Source organism: Mauremys mutica, unplaced genomic scaffold (assembly GCF_020497125.1).
Source record: "Mauremys mutica isolate MM-2020 ecotype Southern unplaced genomic scaffold, ASM2049712v1 Super-Scaffold_100186, whole genome shotgun sequence".
Taxonomy (NCBI): Eukaryota; Metazoa; Chordata; order Testudines; family Geoemydidae; genus Mauremys; species Mauremys mutica.
This window is the reverse complement of record NW_025423282.1, coordinates 17,501-30,312: the sequence shown is the minus strand read 5'-3', so window position 1 is coordinate 30,312 and position 12,812 is coordinate 17,501. Positions and strand designations below refer to the sequence as shown.

Sequence of the window (12,812 nt, the reverse complement as noted above, 5' to 3'; positions counted from 1 at the left end):
GATCCCGGCTCCCGTTACTTTGCAAAGTGTGTGAGTTTGCTCCGGGTTTTAGCTGTGGGCCAAGTGCCCTCTGGCTTCTCGTCCGGGCTCCGTCCTCCATGCGCCTGGGCATCAGCGGGACTGTCTTAGGAGAGCAGCTGCCGCATCCCAATCTCCGCCCAGCCGGGGAAGGAGCAGAGGCAGCCCAGAGAAAAGACTCCTTTGAGCGCCGGAGACGGCCGGAGCATCTTATTTGCATAGCCACAGTGCATTGCGCGCAGCGAAGCGAGTCCCTGGTCAAGGGGCTGGTTTTGCTCCCTGTGTCCCCGGTTTCGATGATCCAACTCGGGCTGCCAATCGGTTCAATTCCATTTCCTCTGAAAGCTAGCGGTGTAGCGGGCTGGGAGAGTAGTCACCCTGACTTTTGGGAGCGTAGGCGGTTGCCCCGGCAGCGCCTCTGCCGCATGTTCTACATACTCTGCTTTCTCTTCAGTTCGTATAAATCTTTTGCCTTTTACTAAAGATTTCTGTGGAGTGGACTGTTTATGAGTTTGTACCCAATTTTTTAAGGCTTTGCTTTGGCAAGGCTGTTGCCTGCTGTGAGAAAAACAGAAGAGTGCTCCTTGAACTGGTGTCACTGGCTGAAGCTTTTCTATAGTATGAAAAAAGCTCAGAGCTCTACAAATGATTTTTTGGGGTTTTTTTTCTTTAAGCTTCTTGTGCCAGTGAGATGGCTTCCTAGCTAGCCAGGGACTGTTTTGTGATGTGTATTTTGCTGGCTCTTTAGTTTTGTATGTTTTTAGCAGGAATGGTGGAGGAGAGTATCACGGTGGAAGAGCAGCAAAGAAATGTGTTGTTGTTTGTGTTAACTTTGGTTTGTCCTAAGAGTGTTTGGTTTGGAGTCATTTGTAACTCTTCGGTTAGTTATTGGTAACAGCTTATTATTGGGCCCCTGAGTTGAAAGGCTGCTCTTGCAGATTTTAGTTTGTCATTGTTGGAAGGTCAGTTCAAGAGCTGCTTTCTTAGTCTAGTCTGTGAGGGTTCTTCCGCCGCCCTCCTTAATATACCTTCCAGAAGGTGATTGCATGGTTTCCCTCATCTTCCCACAGAAGAAAAATTGTCCATCCCTTTCCTGTTGGGAAAACACCAGTGTTTTAACTTAGGAAATGGTAAACGTTTTGCCCAGATGAGGGCTGGTTCATAGGAGCAGAAGAAGAGGAAGGTTGTGGCCCTTTGAGTCAGATTCCTGGCGTTTCAGGCCAGAAGGAACCAGCCGATCACCTCAGAGCGACTAAGGGGCACTAATGCCCCAAATGGCGAGGAATTGCTTTGATGCAATTGACTGTCTGTTTGAGCTAGTTCTGTCGGAAGGAGCAGAAAAGAGCCTCGGGGCTGCGGAATAGCGCTTGCATAGGCTTTCTTTGCCCTGTTTTGCTGTAAGAGTTAGCAGTGAGAGATTGGTAGTCCAGGTCAGTGGTTGGGTTTATGGAAATTAGGAGTATAGAGGGGAAACCAGGGAGAGGAAGGCGTCTGCAAGACTTGTCTGTCTTTGAACAGAATTGTGTGTTAAGGGTTCTTGCTTTGAAGTCTTCCACTGGAGTCATTTTGGGGAAGTGATTCTCAGGTAGAGTTCCCGAGTTGTGGTGTTTGTTGCGGTTCTGGGAGCTCGTCCTGGTGAGGTCGAAATGGGTGGGCGCAGGGGTGTGCGTGCGTAGCAGAGTGTGAGTATTGCTTTTCGGTTCCTTGGAGCTCAGATCAAAGTGTTGTGTCTGTTCTTATCAGTTTAGTCTCTGATACATCCTTGATGTGAGGACTGTATATTAACTTGATTTTTGAAGCGGGGGGGTTAGAACAGAAGCTTGCTTTGTCTGCCCTATGGATTGACCTGGTATTGCAGTGTTTCCAGGAACGGTGTATCTCCTTTAGAGGAGAACCTTCTGGTTAGAAAAGCAGAAAAGAGTTGAACTGTGATACTTTCTTTAAAGCAAATGTTTTTTGAAGTAGCAGAAAAATCTGGGTGTTTTTCTTTCTTTACAGTTTCTTGGAAGTGTTTTGTGAGTCTATAGATGTGAGAGGTTCTTCTTTTTCTTGCTAGAGAGTTATTTAAGAAGCTGGATTCCTTCTTTCTGCTGTCAGTCCTTTCAACAGTATGAGGGAATATGCTTTCCAGATTCTGGGTCTGTTGGGGAGATGGGATTTTTTTGGTTTTTTTTGTATTTTTGGGGGGTGGGGTGGGGTGGTTGGTAATATTTGAGGTCACGTGTATATCCACAACTGCATGAGTTACATAGACTTCTCCCCACCCGGCCTACGTTCTATGTATCTTGGTTCGTAAGATCAAGACAAGGCACTAGGTGTCGTGCTGCACCCGGCACACAGGGGCCCCAATCCTGATTTTTTCCCCCCCAAGCCTACTGTAATCTAAATGCTACATAATAACCCTTAGCTTCTCATTGTTGCCATCCTCGCTATTGGAAAATCCCCCAAATCATGACAGTGGCTTACAAATCAGGAGGATTCTTTTTAAAAAAAAATGTAATGTGGGTTCTCTTTCTTTCCCTTCTGGTTTTCTGAACCAGGCAAGCTAGAAACTTACCTTTCTAGTGTGGCCAGAGCCCCAGAGAGCAGCAGCCTCCGGCGCCTGGGGCTGGCAGGCAGCGGGGCTCCTCACTTTAATTTCACCCACCAAGTATCAAGTGTGAACTCCTCAGGCACTAAAACAGCCTTAACATGGAGTCACAGACAGACCCCTTGGGCACCCTGACTCTATCTTGCCACCCAGGGGTAGTAGAAGCTGCTGTAACACGCAAGCTCTGTATGTCCTTTAGGGCTAAGCCCAGCCAAACAGCCGGGATCCCTTGCTGCTGCTTAGAAGGTGTGCCGGCTCCCTGAAGTCCAAGCAGCATCGTGGGGAGGGGGGAACAACAGTTTCTTCCTGACAGGGATTTTTATTCCATTCCCCCAGAGCTCAAGCTGATGGGGGCAAGTGTTTGTGCAGGGCTCTGCCTCCTCGTAGGTGTGTGAGGGGGAGCAATCAACCAAGTCTTTTGTCCACGGATGATCCACAGTGGCTTCTCTGATGTCTCAGTCAGGGCCTTCTCTTGTTGGAAAGGAGACGATGCCTCTTCTGGTAAACTACCATTTCACACTTGGTAATACTTCTCTCCTGACTGGTGGCGTGGCGGCGGCAAGGGGGTTTACAGCTTTAGTGCCAACGCTTATATATCACCTTACAACATGGGCTACGGCTATTATAGGTGAGAATAATGCATGCAGCAACTCACGAGCTTGTCATAAACTCTAAACACGTTTTTATAAAGCTAATGCCTGTTTTAACAACACTAACAAACAGGTGAGCAAGACTAGTTTCCAGCCATGCGTTTGTCACTTTTCAGTAAGGCCTAGGGGCCTTGGCATGAGCTGGCACCTGGTCTGCCAGTGTCTGAAGAGGATCTGCCATCTCTTATCCCCAGGTGTCTGTACTGGGAGCAGTACTGTTCAACTTATTCATAAATGATCTGGGGAAAGGGCTAAACAGTGAGGTGGCAAAATTTGCAGATGATACAAAATTGCTCAAGAGAGTTAAGTCCCAGGCAGACTGCCAAGAGCCACAAAGAGATCTCACAAAACTGGGTGACGGGACAACCGAATGGCAGATGAACGTCGGTGCTCATAAGTGCAAAGTAATGCACATTGGCAAACATAATCCCAACTATCCCTATAAAACGATGGGGTCTAAATTAGCTGTTACCACTCGAGAAAGAGATTTGGAAGTCGTTATGGATAGTTCTCTGAAAACATCCACTCAATGTGCAGCGGAGCATTGGGAATCATTAAGAAAGGGACAGGTAATAAGACAGAAACTATCATATCGCCTCAATATCAATCCATGGTACGCCCACATCTTGAATACTGCGTGCTGATGCGGTCGCCCCAACCTCAAAAAAGATATATGGGAATGGGAAAGAGTCAGAAACGGACAACAAAGATGATGAGGGGATATGGACCAGCTTCCGTCTAAGAAGAGAATCATAAGATTGGGACTTTTCATCTTGGAAAAGAAACGACTAAAGGGGGATACGAGGGAGGTCTATAAAACCATGACCGGCGTGGAGCAAGTAAATAAGGAAGAGTTATTTACTCCTTCTCATAACACATGAACTAGGGGTCACCAAATGAAATTAATAGGCAGCAGCTTTAAAACAAACAAAAGGAAGTCTTTCTTCACGCACCACACAGTCAACCTGTGGAACTCTTTGCCAGAGGATGTCGCGAAGGCCAAGACTGTAACAGGGTTCAAAAAAGCGCTAGATAAATTCATGGAGGATAGGTCCATCTATGGCGCTTCGCCAGCGGTATCCCTAGCTAGGTATCCCTGTTTGCCAGAAGCTGGGCATGGGCGACAGGGGATGGAGCACTTGATGATTCCCTGTTCTGTTCATTCCCTCTGGGGCACCTGGCATTGGCCGCTGTCAGCAGACAGGATACTGGGCTAGGTCTTTAACTTTGATGGGTAGCTGGGAAGACGGTAAATCAGACAGAACCCATTCGATAAACCTCTTCATTTCCTTGTTATTGCCTGGGTTTTTTTTTGTTTTTTGGGGGGCGCAGTTGGTAATATTTGAGAACACGTGTATATCCACAACTTCATGAGTTACATAGACTTCTCCCCACCCGGCCTACGTTGTATGTATCTTGGTTCGTAAGATCAAGACAATCTAGTTGAAACAGGGTCAGTATGAAGTCTACCCTGCCATCTGTTGGTAATCTGTTGTCAAGGCCTTTTGGGGCTGATGATCCGGGGTGGGTGTAACCATGCACATCAGCAACAAAAGGCCTTTACAACACATCACCAACAGATGTCAGGGTAGAGTTCATTCTGATCCTGCTTACATCCTCCCCCCAGCCAAGAATGGGTGGTCCTGATAAATCACACTCCCTGTTATACCAACTCATTGGTATTGAATGCTGAAGTTATGGCTAGCAAAAGTAGCCACCCATCTCTGCCCTGTAGCATCCAGCTTAGCCCTTGTTAACACATAAGTCAGTGGATTGTTCTCTGTCCATACCTGAAACTGAGCACCAGACAAGTAGTCTCAAAATTTCTCAGTGATGGCCCATTTCAAGGCCAAGAACTGCAGCTGGTGGATGAGATAGCGAGTTTCGCTATCAGACAGTCCTCAGCTGGCAAAGGCCACAGATTTACATTTACCTTCCACTTCCTGGTATGGGACTGCTCCCAGACCCTCCAAACTGGCATCAGCATGCAGGATAAATCGTTTGTTTGGGTCAGCAAGGACTAGGACTGGCACATGAATCAGGCAAATAATGATTTCCCGTAAAGCCCTGTCACATCTCTCATCCCACCATGTCCCCAATGGAGAGGAGAGGAGCCCCTCCCCTGTCCCAGGCCAGGCACACCAAATGTGTTAGGGTAAGATGTCTATAGCGCAGACCTACCAGATTACGTCTGCTGGGAGAAGGGGTTCTTCCGTCAGCCCAGACCCACCAGATTTGTTGTTGCAGTGAGAGAGAAATATTTCTCATCTAGTTCTTAAATGCTCTGTACAGAAGAGGCAGTTGGAAGTTTTTTCCCCCCCTTTCAGCTCAAATTGTTCCTCTCTCACCTCACTTTTTGTTTTAACCTGCTCTCTCTCTTTTTCCTGGCCTTGTTTCAGAGCCCTCACAGCCCAATTCTCTACCCTAACTTTGAGTTCTCTACTGCACCCTGAACCTCTCATTCTAACCCCACCCTAGAGCCTGCATCCTTAGAGCCGGTGCCCTCATCCCCCTGCACTCTAACTCTTTTTCCCATGTAGCCTGATTTAGGGTGTACTAATATTAATTTAGAAAATATGATGAAAATTTAATTTATTAGCTTACATTTTATTTAATTTAATTGAGTTATAAAGTTAAAGTTGCATTACTGCTAGTCAAAAGATACATATGGCATTATATGCTACAAAGTTTTGGTTAATATACTCTCACCCTTCCTTGATAACCTGGTGGTAAGAGACACAGGAGCAGCCTTGCAGTTCAGGTTTTCAATTCTTGAGTGAAAGATGCAGTGCTTAGAAAAAGCTAATGTTAGTTAGGATTTACTTGACTAAGTTAAACTTAAAATCAAAACCTAATAAACAAAGAATAAAAACGTAGGGAAACCGAGCTTAGCCTAGTTCAGTGGTGAGCTTGAGCCGGTTCGCACCGGTTCGCGCGAGCCGGTTGTTAAATTTAGCAGCCCTTTTAGAACCGGTTGTTCCAGGACAACCAGTTCTATAAGGGCTTTATTTAACAAAAGCTCCGGCCCAAGCTCACTTCCCCCTCCTCTCCTGCTCCCCCCCCTTTCTCCTCCCCCTCCCCTGCTTCCCGCAAATCAGATGTTCGCGGGAAGCCTGAACAGGCAGGCAAGCACGCAGGTAAGCTGGGGCTGGGGGGAGGGGAGGTGCGGCCAGGCGGCGCGGCGCGGCGGGGCTCGGCTCCTGCCCCAGTGTCAGGGTCCCAGCCCCAGCCCAGCTGGGCCCCCATTTCCAGGCAGCAAGGTAAGGGAGCAGGGAGGGCATGTTGGATAGAGGGCAGGGGAGTTGGGGGGGTGGATTAATGTTGGAGCAGTCAGAGGGCAGGGAACAGGGGGATTGAATGGTGGCAAGGGTTGGGGGGCAGTCAGGAAGGAGCAGGGTTTGGATGGGGCAGTGGGGGGCAGTTAGGGGTAAGGATTCCAGAGACAGTCAGGGGACAGAGAGAAGGGGTGGTTGGATGGGGTAGGGGTCCTGGGGTGCCATCAGGAATGAGAGAAGGGGTTGGATGGGCTGGCAAGGGGCAGTCATGGGACAGGGAAGGGGGGTGGATAGGGCAGGGGGGGGCTGTCAAGGAACATGGGGGGGTTGGATGGGACAGGAGTCGGGGGGGGGTGGTGCATGACCCCTCATGGGGTGAGGAGGAGGGAACCGGTTGTTAATATTTTGGCAGCTCATCACTGGCCTAGTTCCTTTGAAACTTAAAGTTTAAGAGCAAGTACAGCCTACTGATAGTAGATAGAGAGAGAGTGGAGGAAGTAAGTCAGAATGATAGAGGGAAGTGCTCTAGCGAGGTGGGTTACCTCTTTTATAGGGCACAAGCACCAGAAATCCTTCCTCCTATGCCCAAAATTCATTCTTCACCCACAAAACACTAGGGTACACTTACTTCATAGGCTAGTATGTTTGTGTGTGTTGATGACATGTACATATGCACATACGTTCCCTTGTGGTGTACCTGTTAAGTCTGTGGGGTACAACACTGAAAAAAACTCCTATGCCATTCTCCATTGTCGATTAGTCTAGGTAAAGACCTTAGACAGGCGTGGGTACTTCTCTATTTAAGTAACAAGATAAAGGTCAAGTTTCCTTTCTGAGTAAAAAGTCACACTATAGATATGCTCACTTTGCCTTAGTTTAACATACAGGATATGGCCTGTATGTCCTCGTAAGTCATGTGCCCCAGCCCCCTAATCATTTTTATTGCCCACCGCTGGACTCTCTCCAGTTTGTCCACATCCCTTTTCATGTGGGTCCCAACCCCAAAAGTACTCACATTTCACCCCAATGGCCCCAAAATGCCGGCTTTTAATATGTAAATAGGGTGCTGCCATGGTGACATCACTCCCCAGCTCTCCAGTGGAGCCTGCTGGCAGAGAACAAGGTGAAAATTAGCCAGGACGTCGCTCAGTCAATTCCCTGTGCTCCCCGCAGGGGGTATTGGAAAGCTCCAAGATGGCTCACTTCCCTTTTTCTCATCAGCTTCAGACCCCAGGGTTACAAATACACAAACCAGTTGGGAGTCTCCCCTGGGCTCAGGGTGGGGCTGCTCTGAGGGGATGGACTTGCATACTTGGGATATTAGTGCAAAGATACAATTTCAATTTCTCTTAGAGAAATCTGAGGGTAATTTATATTTGGTAAAAATCTTATTTAGTGAAAGGAAAGCTGCAGTGACAGCCTGGTTACTGGGGTGCAAAACACTTTCCTCCTGGGAGAAACAAGAAGTTAGAATTAGAAATTTACATTGTTTGTTCCAATGTTGGCACAGGTTTAATTTTCCTTCTGTGTAGGTTTGTTTCAGGCTGTGACTGTTTTGGTTTATTGGGTTGTTTTGTTTTTTTAAGTTGGAATGGAGCTTTTAATTGACATTTGCTGGATTTGAATGGCTGACCTACAACACCAGTTTTGACATAGTTCTGCATATTTTATACAGATTTGGCCAGTATTCAAGGATTTGATTCCTTTATAGGAGGTTTTAGTGGTCAGGTTTACTTATTTTATGTTATTTTATCATCCTGCTGTAGCACACCTTTTTGATAAAATGTTGAAATTATTTATTTATGGTATTTGTTAGTTTTTATTTTTAAAAACAAAGTTTTTCTTAGTGTTTGGGTTTTAAATTAAGCATTGTTTTTTGTTTCAATTTTTTATTTTGGCTTTGGTTATTGATGGGCTCTTTAAGAACTTTGGATTTAATACTAAAATTTGGACAGATTTAGATTATTTAAAGTACATCCTGTTTACTACTTTATTTTAATAAAGGTTGTAGTGCTCTAACCCCTGGCCTTTAAGTGAGAAGGAGCAGAGGCATGGGAGACATGGCCCCCGTGAAGGGTGGGACCAGGTGATGGGGGGCACAGCCCCCCCCCCAATTTTTTTTGTCTAGTCCACCTCAGTCCCCCACCAAACGAGAAGAGTCTGATGCCACCTGCTGGTCACTGGCTGTCACCCGGGCAACACCTCTGTACAACCCCCTGAGACACTCTAAATTCTCTCCCCACCCCAAGTAAATCCTGTTCTGCTCCTTTCATAGAGATCCCTGGGACACCACCTCACACTGTGTCCCTGAGGGGTCAGGCAAACTCTCAGCACCTGAAGCCTCTGCCACTCATCTGGTGCCCTATAGATCAGCCATAGCCCTGGTTCTGCTCCTCTCTCTAGAGTGTGAAAGGAGCCGAGTCAGCGACTCCATGGGAGCTACGGGGCTGCAGAACCAACAGAGGAAAAATAGGTGCTCAGCGCCCACTGGCAGCCAGCTCTCCCCCCCCCCCGCCCACTACAGGCCTTGCCGACAAGCTCCTCCTCTTCCCCTTCAGCACCTCCTTCCTGCCAGTGATCAGCTGTTCAGGGGGGTGCAGGAGGCGCTGGGCAGGGAGTGGGAGGAGCAGAGACAGAAAGAGGTGGGGGAGGGAGAGGAATGGGGCAGGAAGGTGCAGGCCAGGAAGAAATGGCACCGGGATGATCCCCTGCTGGCCACTCGCAGGCCTGGGTGCTCACCGCTCCCCACAGTTTCCAGGGAGACCCCTAGTGTGCCAGCCCTTCTTGAGGTCACCATCTCTCTGCCAGGGTCAAGCCGCAGACTCCTCCGCCCCTGGGACTGCTCGCTGCAATCCCCCGGGGGACCCTGTTACTGCAGAGTCCTTCTCACTGGTCACACATCCCAGGGGTTAATCGCCCCCGCAATCGTCCCTTCGTTTTACTGCTCCCCAGTCACTTACTGCAGGAAGTGCCATCCACGGGGCACAGTAGGTCCCACCGCTGCCACCAGTTGTCACGGAGTGTGGGGGAGTCCGGCCCTGCACCCCTCTTCCTGGGACTCACAGTGACTCTCAGCCAGTCAGTAAAACAGAAGGTTTATTGGACAACAGGAACACAGGCTACAGCAGAGCTTGTGGGCACAGCCAGGACCCCTCAATCTGGTCCTTATGGAGATTCAGGGAGCATAGATCCCAGCTTGGGATTCCCTGAATTCCACCACCCAGACCCAAAACCGAAACTGACCCAAACCCTCTCCAGCAGGCTCTCTTCACTTTGTGCAGCTTCCCGAGCAGAGCTGTTTACTCCCCCTGCCTGACTCAGGTTACAGGCTCAGATACAGACCATCACCTAAAGTCACCCCCTGCTCTCCCATCCCCCACACAAACAGATACTACTGCATCACGCCCTCACTCCCGACCCGCAGCCCCCTGGGCTCCCTGCTGAACTTCCCAGTCACTGCGCTGCTGGTGCCCCTCACTCCTGACCCGCTGCCCCTGCTATCCCAGTCCTGACCTCCAGACTCACGGCTCTGATGGTACCCCTCACTCCCGACCTGCAGCCCCCTGGCTTTCCCCCAGCTCTACCAGTGCCCCTCACTCCCGACCCACAGCCCCCTGTGCTCCCTCCAGCTCTGATGGTGCCCCTCACTCCCGACCTGCAGCCCCCTGGCTTTCCCCCAGCTCTACCAGTGCCCCTCACTCCCGACCCACAGCCCCCTGTGCTCCCTCCAGCTCTGACGGTGCCCCTCACACTGGGTCGGTCAGGCTGGGGCGCGAAGCGGGGCTGGGCGCGAGCCGCGGCTGGGCGAGGCGCCGCCCCTCTCCCGGGGGGCGGCGGCGACTCTGGACGCGAGCCAGGCCCTTCCTGTGGATCGCCCCAGCTGCGGCGGGCGTCGCTCGCCTCTCCCCCATCCGCGGGGACGGGGGGGGGGCCGGCGTTCCGCCTCGGCCGGCGCCTAGCAGCTGACTTAGAACTGGTGCGGACCAGGGGAATCCGACTGTTTAATTAAAACAAAGCATCGCGAAGGCCCACGGTGGGTGTTGACGCGATGTGATTTCTGCCCAGTGCTCTGAATGTCAAAGTGAAGAAATTCAATGAAGCGCGGGTAAATGGCAGGAGTAACTATGACTCTCTTCGGCTGTGTCAAGAGTCTAGTTACTGGGCAGCAGTACTGAGACCTCAACCTCCCCGGGGTCCCGCTGGACGACTCATTGGGTGATGAGTTGACGAACTGAGGCTCAGCTGCTATCGATATCCCGACCCTATTGTCCTGGTACACCGGCCAGGCAATAGTATTAAACGGTGGAAAACCACAAGATGATGGCGGCACTAGATAGTGCCGGAAATAGCCCAAGTCGAGGGGCTAACTCGACTGACCGAAGCAAGAAGACTGTACCTTGGGGCAGGTGCATCTTCCGACCCAATGAGCCCTGGGCCCGATATCGAGCCACTGTTTCTACAGTGGCCACACAAACTGAGAGCCCTGTCAACATTGTCAACACTGAAAGTGAGGCAGACAATGTCCAGCATGCCTCACAGACAAAGGAGGTACACTCCAAACCCCGGATCTTACGAAACCAATCTAAATGGCGAACAGTCACTCGAAAGAAGCAGTGGATCGGCCCAATCCGTACAACAGAAATCATAAGCAATGCTTTTAAAGAGATTGTCAAACCAACCTGCCTGCCAAATCCAGACCTCTCCTTAATCACATCTGAAGAAGAGGATTTGGACACTGAAGGACCAAGTACAGAAACAAGCGAGAGCCACACAATTACCACTATTGAGGAGACAGTGGAAACAATTATAAATGGAACACAAGAAAAGACCCTAATCCAACTACCTAATAACAACCCAGCGTGCCCCTTTTGTGGCGATCACGTTGGCAAGCCAATTGCTCTAAGTGTCCACCTCAAGCGAAATCACGGTGGAAAAGTGGTCGAATTTCAATGTTCCATGTGCAACAAAACTGATTCCAAAGCACACAGCATCTTGTGCCATATTCCAAAATGCAAAGGGAAAATAAATGAAGAACGATCGGGTGACTGGGCTTGCAGAACATGTAACAAACAATTTATCACCAAAAGTGGGCTCTCCCAACATAAGAGAATAGCCCATCCAGCGATACGGAACCAAGAACGTATCGAAGCCAGTCAGCCCAAAACAACCTCCCAACGTGGCAAACACAAGAGCTGCTGGACTGTTGAAGAAGAACAGCTCCTCGCTGCCTTCAATAACATGTTCTGGGGCAAAAGGAACATAAATATCCTGATCTCGGATCACATCCAAACAAAAACGGCTAAACAAATAAGTGAAAAGCGTAGACTGCTGGGCCTCATTAAAAAAGCTGCAGTGACAACAACGGACCCATTACCTGCATCAAGCACATGCCATTTGGAAGTAAAAACTGGTAGCCCTACTACCACTACTGGACTGAAAGACGCATACATGTGCAAAATAAAGCAAAATATAGTCAACCAGGGCCAGATAAAATTTGATTCTGAAATCATAAACGCATGGATGGCTGGAGACTCCAATATAGGATCGCTTGTCGAGTCCACCTCTCTTGATATCCTCTCCACCTTCCTGATGGAAACACCTAAGCCAAGAAAACGAGGGAACAATAAAACCGCGAGCAAAAAGAGTGGAAAGAAAAAAAAATGGATGGAAAAGAGAGCGGTCAAAAAAGGTTTCTACAAAAGATACCAGCATCTCTTTGAGACAGACAGATGCAAACTTGCCTCCATCATTCTTGATGGCACTGAACGTCTGCAATCCCAAATCCCTCCTACTGAAATACTCGAAACATACAAGAGTAAATGGGAGACCCTGACTCCCTTTGAAGGACTGGGACAATTCAAATCCCACGCAGCGGCGGATACCACCGCCTTTGAAATCCTTCTCTCGGCTAAGGAAATAATGAAAAATAAAGGAGATGAATAAGAACTCTGCACCAGGCCCTGACAAGATCAGCCTAAGGGACCTACTCCTAGCGGACCCGGAATGCAATGCTCTTGAGAAACTGTTCAATACATGGCTAATCACTGGCATAATACCTGACACCATAAAAGAATGCCGCTCCTTACTAATCCCCAAAACTGCAGACCCCGAGGCCTTGAAAGATCTGGGGAACTGGAGGCCTTTAACTATCAGATCCATCGTACTAAGGCTTTTCTCGAGAATAATAACCAATCGACTTGCCAAAGCATGCCCAATAAATGCTCGACAAAGAGGGTTCATTGCAACACCAGGCTGCTCAGAGAACCTCAAGATCCTTCA

The 12,812-nt window shown here is 49.1% G+C and overlaps 2 non-coding genes across 2 annotated transcripts; both read left to right on the top strand.

Moving 5' to 3' along the window:
- Positions 1 to 452: 452 nt before the first annotated feature.
- LOC123359752 lies at positions 453 to 568 on the top strand. The gene has a single exon (XR_006575918.1). It is a non-coding gene; the product is annotated as a U5 spliceosomal RNA (small nuclear RNA).
- Positions 569 to 1,706: 1,138 nt separating this feature from the next.
- On the top strand, positions 1,707 to 1,901 carry LOC123359754. The gene has a single exon (XR_006575920.1). It is a non-coding gene; the product is annotated as a U2 spliceosomal RNA (small nuclear RNA).
- The last annotated feature ends 10,911 nt before the right edge of the window (positions 1,902 to 12,812 follow it).